Source organism: Lepus europaeus, chromosome 11, assembly GCF_033115175.1.
Source record: "Lepus europaeus isolate LE1 chromosome 11, mLepTim1.pri, whole genome shotgun sequence".
In the NCBI taxonomy this organism is placed as follows: Eukaryota; Metazoa; Chordata; class Mammalia; order Lagomorpha; family Leporidae; genus Lepus; species Lepus europaeus.
In genome coordinates, this window is record NC_084837.1 from 55,483,707 (window position 1) to 55,497,548 (window position 13,842).

Here is a 13,842-nt window from a genome sequence, read left to right on the forward strand (position 1 = left end):
TCTCTCTCTCTCACACTGTCTAACTCTGCTTGTTAAAAAAAAAAGGAAATAAAACATAACCTCTTCCCATACTTCATATTTCATTTCTTTTACCAACTTTCTTCCTATTATTAATTTATTTTCTCATGTGGACAACTTTCTATCCTCAGGAACCACAAAAAAAGGACAGAAACAAAAATGATTAAAAATGGAAGACTAGAAACATAAAAGAAAAAACAACAGAACTTTGTTAATAGGTATTTCTAAGTAGACAACAAAAGCAGTATCAAGGACTACATCTCTTGTAGTTTCAGAAGAATCTAAAAGTTAGTTCCTTGAGAGGTTCTAATAAGACTGCTGAAGAGGGCATAGCCACACTAGCTTAAACTGCTCTGGGATAGGAAGGGAACAAAGGGTGGACTACATTTCCAGGGGTCTGACTGCTGGAAATTTTCATTGAAGAAGTGAAACAAAACAGTGAAGACCCCATGGGACAAGAGGAGAGAACACAGAGACACTGATGCAGCCAGCCACATGGGTGCAGCTGGCTGCTGGTTCTGAGCTGCCATCTTACCATGTCAAGGTAGGAAGAAACTGCAGTGTGCCTTGCCACTTGCAGTTTTAGGGAATAGGGAATTCCACAGTCACCCACTGACTTTTACGGCAGCCTGGAGTGCTGACTGAGCAACTGCCAGGCTTGGTCTAGGGAACAGACTTAGTCCCTTCCCCTCCCCCTCTCCCACAGGGTGCCATACTCAGCAGCAGCATGCCTCTGTTCTCCTAGCAGAACCATAGTCAGAGTCAGGGCAGCGAGTCAGGCAAAAGACAAATGCCATGCATCCTCCAACTGTGGGAGTTTTTTTGGGCATTAGTTCCAGAGCTTCATTCATGTACCCTATGTGAGCAAGGGGAATTCCCCCTAGCTTCTGGGGGCTAATACCAGGAGCAGCCCATAAAAAAATCTGTTCCCACCTCGGGAGATCTGGGTAATGACCCAACTAGACCCTGCAATTCCAGGACTGTAATGATTTGTTCTAAATTTCTTGGTGTCACTGGAATCTACCCACTGGACAAAGGGAAGAACCTAGCTGAATTCTAGCTCTCTGTACACATACCCTCGAGAGTGAAACCTCATGTATACCTTATAGTTACCCTCTAGGACTGGAGCAGGGTCCAGTTCACATGCCCTAGTCCTAGGACTGCTGGCATTATAAGTCACAGCACCACTTGGACTCTCCATCTGTATCAAAGAGTCTTAGAGCCATCGCAATTGGTGCCACAGACCCCAGCATCACTTGGGCTTGCCAGTAGGACAAGGGAGCAGCCACTCCTGTCCCTCTCAGCACCATATTCACCAGGGAGACTGTGAGCTCTCTGTGGACCAAAGAAACACATGCAAGGAAGTTCTTATTCATCTCAAAACCACACTTCTATTCCTATGAATGGCTGCAGACCAGTCCACTGTGTCACTTACAGGTACAGCTGACATTTATTAAGACAAAACAAATCACTCAGCAACTATACTCCTGGGCTCATCTAAAACAAATGCCAAAGTGACAAACCAAGTGATACCCTGCATTCTAGCTAAACCATAAATTCTTTTACAATAAAACCTACCCCATAAAGAAGGGATGGACACGGCAGATGGGCAGACGTCAATGCAGAGACATAGAAGACATGAAGAACAAGGCAGCGTGACACCTCCAGAAGAACACAATATTCCTACAGAATTAGATCCTGAACGGAAGGAAATCTATGAAATGACAGACATAGGATTCAAAATAATGATTATAAGGAAATTAAATGAGATGCAAGAGAATAGACAGATTAAAGAAATGAGGAAATCAATTAGTGACATGAATGAAAATATTACTACAGAGACAAAACTCTTCAGAACAACCAAATAGAAATTTTGGAGATGAAATCATCAATCAGTGAAATTAAAAAATATGATTGAGAGCTTTAATAGCAGAACACACCAAGTGGAGGAAAGAATTTTTGATTTTTTAAAAGATTTTATTTATTTATTTGAGAGGTAGATTACAGACTGTGAGAGAAAGAGAGAGAGAGAGAGAGAGAGAGAGAGAGAGACAGAAAGAGAGGTCTTCCTTCTGTTGGTTCACTCCCCAAATGGCCGTAATGGCTGGAACCATGCCAATCCAAAGCCAGGAGTCAGGTGCCTCCTCCCAGTCTCCCACGTGGGTGCAGGGGCCCAAGGACTTGGGACATCCTCTACTGCTTTCCCAGGCCACAGAACAGAGCTGGATTCGAAGAGGAGCAGCAGGGACTAGAACCAGTGCTCATATGGGATGCCAGCACTGCAGGCAGAGGATTAACATACTGTGCCACAATGCTGGCCCCAAGAATTTCTGATCTTAAGGACAAGAATTTTGAAATATCCCAATTAGACAAAAATAATGAGGAAACAAGTAAGAATGAAGAAAGCCTATGAGAAGTATAGCCTGCCATTAAATGACCAAATATTTGTATTATAGGCATTCCTCAAGGACAAGAAAAGGGAAAAGGCATTGAGAACCTGGTAAATGAAATATTAAACATTTCCAGGTCTTGAAAGAGACATGGACATCTAGATACAAAAAGCTCAAAGAACCCCAAGCAGACTCAACCAAAGTATGTCTTCTCCAAGCATATTGTTGCCAAATTGTCAAAAGTTAAAGACAAGGGAAGAATCCTAAAGACAGTAATAGAAAAGTGCCAAGTTACATATAGAGGAAAACTAATGAGATTAACATCATACTTCTCAGTGGAAACCCTACAGACCAGAGAGTAGAATGATATATTCAAAGCCTTAAAAGAAAAAAAATAAAACTTCCAAGAATATTATATCCAGTGAAGCTAAAGTATAGGAAAACTATTTTCTAGATAAGCAAAAACTGAGAGAATTCACCACCACCACACCAGCCTTACAATAAATTCTAAAGAGGATTTTGCATTAGAAATAAACATCATGACCCCACCAAATTCACTAACACAGCAGGTAGAATCACTATCCAATCAACAAAGTGACAGGTCTTAGTTCTTATCAATACTAACTTTGAATGTAAATGGATTATGGATCATTGAAAAAATTAAAAAGGAAATAAAAAACTTTCTTTAAATAAATGAAATTGAAAATATAAGATATCAAAACCTGCAGGATATATCAAGAGCAGTATTAAGAGGGAAGTTTATAACAGAAAGTGCTTACATTAAAAAAAGAGAAATGTCTCAAATTAAAGATCTAATGATGCATCTTGAAGACTTAGAGAAACAACAACAAATCAAACCTCAAATCAGCAGATGACAAGAAATAATAAGGATCAGAGAAGAAATAAATTAAATAGAAACTAAAGGGGGCAGTGCTGTGGCACAGTGGGTTAAGTCACCATCTAGCATCCAATATGGGCTCTGGTTCGAGTCTTAGCTGCTCTAATTCTGATCCAGCTCACTGCTAATGTGCCTGGGAAAGCAGCGGAAGACGGCCCAAGTGCTTGATCCCCCATACCCAAGTGAGATACCTAGAATAAGCTCCTGGTTCCCGGCTTTGCCCTGGCCCAGCCCTGGTCATTGTAGCCACTTGGGGAATGAATTAACATATGGAAGATCTGTCTCTTTCTCTCTCTTTAAAATCAGTAAACAAATAAAATAAACTAAAAAAGAAAACCCAATAGATCAACAAAACAAAAAGTTGTTTTTTTGAGAAGATAAATAAAATAGATAATTCTGACCAGACTAACAAAGAAAAAAAAAACTCAAATAAAATTAGAGATAAAAAAGAGACATAGCTGATACCACTGAAATACAAAAGATCATAAAAACTACTATGAAGAACTATACGCTAATAAGCTAGAAGATCTTGAAGAAATGGATCAATTCCTTGATTCACATAACTTATCAAGACAAAATCAAGAAGATACAGACAACCTAAATAGTCTCATAATAAACAATTAGACCTGAAGCAGTAATCAAAAGTCTTCCAATAAGGACCTGATGATTTTACCACCGAATTCTAAATAACATTCAAAGAGGAAGTAACTCCAACACTCTTCAAACTATGACAAAATATTTCAGGATGGAACTCTGCAAAACTCTTTATGAGGCCAGCATTATTTTGATATCAAAACCAAAGACATGACACTAAGAGAAATCTACAGATCTATATCCTTAATAAATATAGATACAAAGATCCTCAACAAAATACTAGCAAATTGAATCCAAAACCATATTAAGAAGATCATATATTATAATCAAGTGGGACTTATCCCAGAAATGCAAGGATGGTTCAACATTCACAAATCAATAAACATCATAAATCACACCAATAGAATGAAGAACATTCTGGATATCTGAATAGATGCAGAGAAAGCATTTGGCAAAATTCAACACTCTTTCATGAACAAAGCCCTCCACAGATTAGGTACAGAGGAAAATTCCTTAAAATTATAAAGGCTATATATCACAAAATAACAGCCAATATCCCACCAATAGGGAAAAGCTGAAAGCATTTCCCCTCAGATCTGGAACAGGACAAGGATGTCCACTTTTACCACTCTTATTCAATATAGTACTGGAAGTTTTAGCAAAAGCAATTAGGGAGGAGAAATAAATAAAGGGCCATCAAAATTGGAAAATGGGAAGTCAAATTATCCATGTTTGCAGATGACATAATGGTGTACATGGAAAAACAAACACTTCTCCAAAAAGCTTTTGGAATTGATAAACCAATTAAAGTTGCAGTTTATAAAATAAACACAAAAGCTAGTAGCTTTTTTGCATGCTAATGATGATCTCAGAGAAATTAAAGAAATCCCATATATAATAGCCACAAAAAATCAAATATTTAGGAACAAATTTAACCAAAGAAGTGAAAGATCTCTATAATGAAAATTATCAAACACTGATGAAATAAATCACCAAGGAAATAAATGGGAAGATATTCCTTGCCCATGAGTCAAAAGAATCAGTATCATCAAAATGTCTATACTACCTAATTGACAGATTCAATGCAGTCCTCATACAAATATCAATGGCTTTCTCTATAGAGTTAGAAAAAACAATCCTAAAATTCATATGGAATCACAAAAGACCGTGAATAGCCAAAGTGATCCTAAGCAAGTAAAACCAAGCTGCAGGCATCACAATACCGGATTTTAAAGCATACTACAAAGCTGTAATAATTAAAAAAGCTTGGTATTGGCATAAAAATTGATACCTAGATCAATGTAACAGAAGAGAGATTCCAGAAATTAATCCACACAAATACAGCCAACTGATTTTTGACAAAAGTACTCAGATAATACAGTGGAGTAAGGATAATCTCTTCAAAAATGGTGCTGGCAAAACTGGCTGTATATATGTAGAAGAATGAAATTAGATCCATACCTCTCACCATATACAAAAATCAATTCAAGATGGATCAAATAGTTAAATTTAAGACCTGAAACTATGAAATTGGTGTAGGAAAACATAGGGGAAATACTCCAAGACATTAGTGTAGGGGTCGACTTCTTGGACAAAACCCCAAAGCACAGGTAAGAAAGGCAAAACTAAACAAATGGGCCTACATCAAACTCAGATGCTTTTGCATAGCAAAGAAAATGATCAATAGAGTGAAGAGATACCCAACAGAATAGGAAAAATCTTTGAAAACCAACTAACAAAAGATTAATATCCCAAATATATCAGAAACTTAAAAAACTCAACAAAAACCAATCAATCCATTTGAGAAATGGGCAAAGGATCTCAACAGTTCTTAAAAGAAGTACAAATGACCAACAAATATTTGAAAAAATCTGCAACATCACTAACCATCAGGGAAATATGAATTCAAATCACAATGAGATATTACCTCACCCTTGTCAGGATGGCTAAAATCCAAAGTACCCAGAGTAACAAATGTTGGCAAAGATGTGGAGAAAGGGGAACATTTATACACTGTTGGGAATGTATGTTAGTGTGGACACTGTGGAAAGTAGTGTGGTGATTTCTTAAAAGACTAGAAATAGGGGGGCTGAGCCAAGACGGCGGATAGTGAGGACGTGCGCCGTAGTTTGGGAAAATAAAGTTTCATAAAAGTGGAATTACTAAAGCCTCAGGAAAAGACTCAGGGAAAAAACTGCAGAGGAAACGCTTCCGGATCTAGTGGATGTGACACAGAGGACCTACAGGGAGCCCACCACGTGGAAACTCAACCGCGGGAGAGGAGCCACAGAATCTCGCCAGCGTGGGAACGGGAGGGAGGTAAGACAAAAACAGCAGAAACCCGAGACATTGTGGGGGAAAAGCAGAGGCCTCTCTTGTCACTCACCGAGCAAAACAAAGAGCAGGAGCCATTTTACATATCTAAAGCGCAGCCACAAACTCAGTAACTTCGGAATTTGGTGAATCTTGAGAACACATTGAGGGCTGCATAAACTCTTTGTGTGGTCCCAGGGGTAGATCAAACGAATACTCACAGAAGCCAGATTTCAACTACCCTCAATTTCACTCAGCCATTCGGGATTACTTCCCAACTGAGTCAAAAAAAAAAAAAAAAAAAAAGAGAGAGAGAGAGAGAGATTGAGAGCGATCCAGTAAGGAGCAAGGGAGTGAACAATCTGGGTGAGTCACTTTTTGCACAGCCTTAAACCTGAAGAATCAAGCAGAGCTCTCTGGCCACACCCATCACAGCCCCTAAGGATCCATCAAAGCAGACAGTCCACTTAGAGGCATAGTATAACGAGAAAAAAAAAAAAACCACAGCAAAAAAACAAAACAAAACTAAACAAAAAACCCATAAATTATCTCCAACATGCCAAACAACAAACATAGAAGCCGAGGTAACAAGAGCAAGGAAGACACTATGATGCCTCCAAGTGAACAAGACACGCCAATGCAAGATTATGAAGATGAAGAGATAGAGGAATTGCAAGAAGCAGATCTCAAAAAATTGATAAGAACATTAAGAAGTTCTCAAAAAGAAATTCTTGAACTACAGAAATCCTTAATGAACAAGATAGAAAACCTCTCTCGTGAAAATGAAATATTGAGGAGGAATCAAAATGAAATGAAACAACTAGTAGAACATGAAACTGTGATAGTGACAAAAAACCACAATGAAATGAAGAACTCAATAGATCAAATGACAAACGCATTAGAAAGCCTTAAAAACAGAATGGGTGAAGCAGAAGAGAGAATATCAGACTTAGAAGACAGAGATTAGGAAAGGAAACAGGCAAACCAAAGAAAAGAAGAAGAAATTAGAAATCTAAAAAATACTGTCAGTAATCTACAGGATACTATTAAAAAACCCAACATTCGGGTTCTAGGAGTTCCTGAAGGCATGGAGAGAGAGAAAGGATTAGAAGGCCTTTTTAGAGAGATACTAGCAGAAAATTTCCCAGGTTTGGAGAAGGACAGAGACATCCTAGTACAGGAAGCTCATAGAACCCCTAATAAACATGATCAAAAGAGATCCTCACCATGACACATCGTAATCAAACTCACCACAGTGAAACACAAAGAAAAGATCCTAAAATGTGCAAGAGAGAAATGCCAGATTACTCTCAGAGGATCTCCAATTAGACTCACAGCTGACTTCTCATCAGAAACCCTACAAGCTAGGAGAGAATGGCGAGATATAGCCCAGGTACTAAGAGAGAAAAACTGCCAGCCCAGAATATTATATCCTGCAAAGCTCTCATTTGTGAATGAAGGTGAAATAAAGACCTTTCACAGCAAACAGAAACTGAAAGAATTTGTCGCCACTCGTCCAGCCCTGCAAAAGATGCTCAAAGATGTCTTACATACAGAAACACAGAAACACGGTCACCAATATGAAAGAAGATAAAGGAAGGAAACCTCACAGCAAAAGATCACAGGAGTCTCAAACCATATATTAGAAAAAATCTTTGGCAAATGACAGGGCAAACTTACTCCTTCTCAATAGTCACATTGAATGTTAATGGCTTGAACTGTCCAGTTAAAAGACACCGATTAACTGATTGGGTTAAAGAACAAAACTCATCTTTTTGCTGCTTACAAGAAACTCATCTTTCCAACAATGATGCATACAGACTGAAAGTGACCATGCCAACAGAAATGAAAAAAGAGCGGGCGTAGCCATCTTAATATCGGACAACATAAACTTTACCACAAAAACTGTTAGGAGAGACAAAGAGGGTCACTATTTAATGATTAAGGGATCCATTCAACAGGAAGATATAACGATTATCAATGTATATGCACCTAATTACAGGGCACCAGCTTCTTTAAAAGACTTGTTAAGGGACTTAAAGGGAGACTTAGACCCCAATACAATAGTACTGGGGGACTTCAATACTCCACTCTCAGAGATAGACAGATCAACAGGACAGAAGATCAACAAGGAGACAGTAGATTTAAATGACACTATAGCCCAAATGGATCTAACAGATATCTACAGAACATTTCATCCTACATCTAAGGACTTTACATTCTTCTCAGCAGTACATGGAACCTTCTCTAGGATTGACCACATACTAGGCCATAAAGCAAGTCTCAACAAATTCAAAAGAATTAGAATCATACCATGCAGCTTCTCAGACCACAAAGGAATGAAATTGGAAATTAGCAACTCGGGAATCCCTAGAACACGTGCAAACACATGGAGGTTGAACAACATGCTCCTGAATGAAAATTGGGCCATAGAAGAAATTAAAAGAGAAATCAAAAATTTTCTGGAAGTAAATGAGGATAAAAGCACAACATACCAAAACCTATGGGATACAACAAAAGCAGTGTTAAGAGGAAAGTTTATATCAATAGGTGCCTACATCAAGAAATTGGAAAGGCACCAAATAGATGAGCTTTCAAGTCATCTCAAGGATCTAGAAAATCTGCAGCAAACCAAACCCAAACCCAGTAGGAGAAGAGAAATAATTAAAATCAAAGAAGAAATCAACAGGATTGAATCCAAAAAAAACATTACAAAAAATCAGCCAAACGAGGAGCTGGGTTTTTGAAAAAATAAACAAAATTGACACCCCATTGGCCCAACTAACTAAAAAAAGAAGAGAAAAGACCCAAATCAATAGGATCAGAGATGAAAAGGGAAACGTAACAACAGACACCACAGAAATAAAAAGAATCATCAGAAATTACTACAAGGACTTGTATGCCAGCAAACAGGGAAATCTATCAGAAATGGACAGATTCTTGGACACATACAACCTACCTAAATTGAGCCAGCAAGACATAGAAAACCTAAACAGACCCATAACTGACACAGAAATTGAAACAGTAATAAAGGCCCTCCCAACAAAGAAAAGCCCAGGACCAGATGGATTCACTGCTGAGTTCTACCAGATATTTAGAGAAGAACTAACTCCAATTCTTCTCAAACTATTAAAAACAATCGAAAAAGAGGGAATCCTCCCAAATTCTTTCTATGAAGCCAGCAACACCTTAATTCCTAAGCCGGAAAAAGATGCAGCATTGAAAGAGAATTACAGACCAATATCCCTGATGAACATAGATGCAAAAATCCTCAATAAAATTCTGGCCAATAGAATGCAACATCACATCAGAAAGATCATCCACCCAGACCAAGTGGGATTTATCCCTGGTATGCAGGGATGGTTCAACGTTCGCAAAACAATCAATGTAATACACTACATTAACAGACTGCAGAAGAAAAACCATATGATTCTCTCAATAGATGCAGAGAAAGCATTTGATAAAATACAACACCCTTTCATGATGAAAACTCTAAGCAAACTGGGTATGGAAGGAACATTCCTCAATACAATCAAAGCAATATATGAAAAACCCACGGCCAACATCCTATTGAATGGGGAAAAGTTGGAAGCATTTCCACTGAGATCTGGTACCAGCCAGGGATGCCCACTCTCACCACTGCTATTCAATATAGTTCTGGAAGTTCTAGCCAGAGCCATTAGGCAAGAAAAAGAAATTAAAGGGATACAAATTGGGAAGGAAGAACTCAAACTATCCCTCTTTGCAGATGATATGATTCTTTATGTAGGGGACCCAAAGAACTCTACTAAGAGACTACTGGAACTCATCGAAGAGTTTGGCAAAGTAGCAGGATATAAAATCAATGCACAAAAATCAACAGCCTTTGTATACACAGGCAATGCCACGGCTGAGGAAGAACTTCTAAGATCAATCCCATTCACAATAGCTACAAAAACAATCAAATACCTTGGAATAAACTTAACCAAGGATGTTAAAGATCTCTACGATGAAAACTACAAAACCTTAAAGAAAGAAATAGAAGAGGATACCAAAAAGTGGAGAAATCTTCCATGCTCATGGACTGGAAGAATCAATATCATCAAAATGTCTATTCTCCCAAAAGCAATTTATACATTCGATGCAATACCAATCAAGATACCAAAGACCTTCTTCTCAGATCTGGAAAAAATGATGCTGAAATTCATATGGAGACACAGAAGACCTCGAATAGCCAAAGCAATCTTGTACAACAAAAACAAAGCTGTAGGCATCACAATACCAGATTTCAGGACATACTACAGGGCAGTTGTTATCAAAACAGCATGGTACTGGTACAGAAACAGAAGGATAGACCAATGGAACAGAATAGAAACACCAGAAATCAATCCAAACATCTACAGCCAACTTATATTTGATCAAAGATCCAAAACTAATCCCTGGAATAAGGACAGCCTATTCAATAAATGGTGCTGGGAAAATTGGATTTCCACGTGCAGAAGCTTGAAGCAAGACCCATACCTTTCACCTTACACAAAAATTCACTCAACATGGATTAAAGACTTAAATCTACGACCCGAAACCATCAAATTATTAGAGAGCATTGGAGAAGCCCTGCAAGATATAGGTACAGGCAAACACTTCTTGGAAAAGACCCCAGGAGCACAGGCAGTCAAAACCAAAATTAACATTTGGGATTGCATCAAATTGAGAAGTTTCTGTACTTCAAAAGAAACAGTCAGGAAAGTGAAGAGGCAACCGACAGAATGGGAAAAAATATTTGCAAACTATACTACAGATAAAGGATTGATAACCAGAATCTACAAAGAAATCAAGAAAATCCACAACAACAGAACAAACAACCCATTTAAGAGATGGGCCAAGGACCTCAATAGACATTTTTCGAAAGAGGAAATCCAAATGGCCAACAGACACATGAAAAAATGTTCAAGATCACTAGCCATCAGAGAAATGCAAATCAAAACCACAATGAGGTTTCACCTCACCCCGGTGAGAATAGCTCACATCCAGAAATCTACCAACAATAGATGCTGGAGAGGATGTGGGGGAAAAGGGACACTAACCCACTGTTGGTGGGAATGCAAACTGGTTAAGCCACTATGGAAGTCAGTCTGGAGATTCCTCAGAAACCTGAATATAACCCTACCATACAACCCAGCCATCCCACTCCTTGGAATTTACCCAAAGGAAATTAATTTGGCTAATAAAAAAGCCATCTGCACATTAATGTTTATTGCAGCTCAATTCACAATAGCTAAGACCTGGAACCAACCCAAATGCCCATCAACAGTAGACTGGATAAAGAAATTATGGGACATGTACTCCATAGAATACTATACAGCAGTAAGAAACAATGAAACCCAGTCATTTGCAACAAGATGGAGGAATCTGGAAAACATCATGCTGAGTGAATTAAGCCAGTCCCAAAGAGACAAATATCATTTGTTTTCCCTGATCGGCGACAACTGAGCACCAAAGGGGAAACCTGCGAAGTGAAATGGACACTATAAGAAACTATGACATGATCAGCTCTTGTCCTGGCTCTAGATGTATAATGTAATACTTTATCCTTTTTAGTATTTGTTGTTGTTGTTGTTGTTGTTCTAGTACTAGTGGTTGAACTCTGTAATTAACACACAATTATTCTTGGGTGTTTAGATTTTAACTGAAAAGTGATCCCTGTTAAATTTCAGAGTGGAAAAAGAGAGGGAGGAGATGTACAATTTGGGACATGCACAATCTGACTTGCCGCAAATGATGGAGTTAGAAATGTACCAGGGGATTTCAATACAATCCCATCAAGGTGGCATGTACCAATGCCATCTCACTAGTCCAAGTGATTAATTTCAGTTCACAACCGATGGCTATGATAGGTCTAAGAATCAAAGGGATCACACAAACAAGACAAGTGTCTGCTAATACTAACTGATAGAATCAAAAAGGGAGAGAAAGATCCAACATGGGAAATGGGATACACAGCAGACTCATAGAATGGCAGGCGTCCTAAACAACACTCTGGCCTCAGAATCAGCCCTTAAGGCAGTCGGATCTGGCGGAAGAGCCCATGAGAGTATTGTAGGCATGGAAAGCCAAGACACCATGGAAAAGAAAAAAAAAGAAGAAGACCTAAATGAAAGATCTCTGTGAGTGAGATCCCAGTGGAAAGAATGGGGCCATCAAAGAAGGAAGTACCTTCTCTGAAGGGAGGAGAGAACTTCCACTTTGACTATGACCCTATCGGAATAAGATCAAAGTCAGCAAACTCTAAAGGCTTCCATAGCCCTGGCAACTCATGACTAGAGCCTAGGGAGATTACTGACGCCATGAACAGGAGTGTCAAATTGTTAAGTCAGCAACAGGAGTCACTGTGTACTTACATCCCATGTGGGATCTGTCCTTAATTATCTATCTAATGTGCAGTGATGCTATAACTAGTACTGAAACAGTATTTTTACACTTTGTGTTTCTGCATGGGTACAAACTGATGTGATCTTTACTAATTATATACTGAATCGATCTTCTGTATATAAAGATAATTGGAAATGAAAAAAAAAAAAAACCCGGTGTTAAATTGGAAATGGCATAGAAAATTAATTAATTTTTTAAAAAAAATATTATGTAGGATCTCTGTCTTTAATATGCTGTACACTCTTATTTAATGCTATAACTAGTATTCCAACAGTATTTTTTTTCACTATGTGTTGCTATATGGCGGCAAACTGTTGAAATTGTTACCTAATATATACTAAACTGATCTTCTGTATATTAAGAGAATTGAAAATGAATCATGATGTGATTGGAAGGGGAGAGGGAGCGGGAAAGGGGAGGGTTGCGGGCGGGAAGGAAGTTATGGGAGGGGGGAAGCCATTGTAACCCATAAGCTGTACTTTGGAAATTTATATTCATTAAATAAAAGTTTAATTTAAAAAAAAATCTATACAAAACAAACTTAAAAAAAAAAAGACTAGAAATAGACTTGGCCATATGATCCAGCAATTCCACTGCTAATATATACATAAAACACAATGTTATGCAACACCATATTTATAGCAGCACTATTTGCAACAGCTAAAATTTGGAACCAACCAAGGTACCAATCATCAGAAAATGAAAACATAGTTTATATACACAATGGATATTATTAAGCTATAAAAATGAATGAAATTCTACCATTTGCAGCTACATGGATGCAACTAGAGGACACATCAAGTGAAATAAGCCAGACCCAGAAAGACAAATACTGCATGCTTTTCCTTATATGTGGGAGCTAAAATTTAAAAACCAAACAAAAAAGAGAGACAAAAGAAAGAAAAAGAAAGGAAAGAAATGTCTGCATGTATCACTATTGCTGCAAATAGTTTTGTAAAACTTCATTTTATAATTCTGTAAAACCAATGATTAAGAATGTTACACTACTATAGTTTTAATGATCTGTGATTACTTGAAAATTTACTGTATATGGGTGAAACAGTCATTTGTCCAATTATTGTTTATAGATGTTGTCTACACTCCCACTAAACTTTGGTCTTTTTGTTTTTTACTTGTTAAACTTTTTACTTGGTGAAGTATTAAGCCTTTTAAATTTAATGTAATTTTAAAATAAGTTATCCCAAAATCTAAAGAAAAAAA

General features: G+C 37.8%; 1 protein-coding gene across 1 annotated transcript in view; it reads right to left on the reverse strand.

Moving 5' to 3' along the window:
• The window catches only part of RYR3 (ryanodine receptor 3), a 580,573-nt gene that overhangs the window by 190,377 nt on the left and 376,354 nt on the right, over positions 1–13,842 (reverse strand). The window lies entirely within an intron of this gene.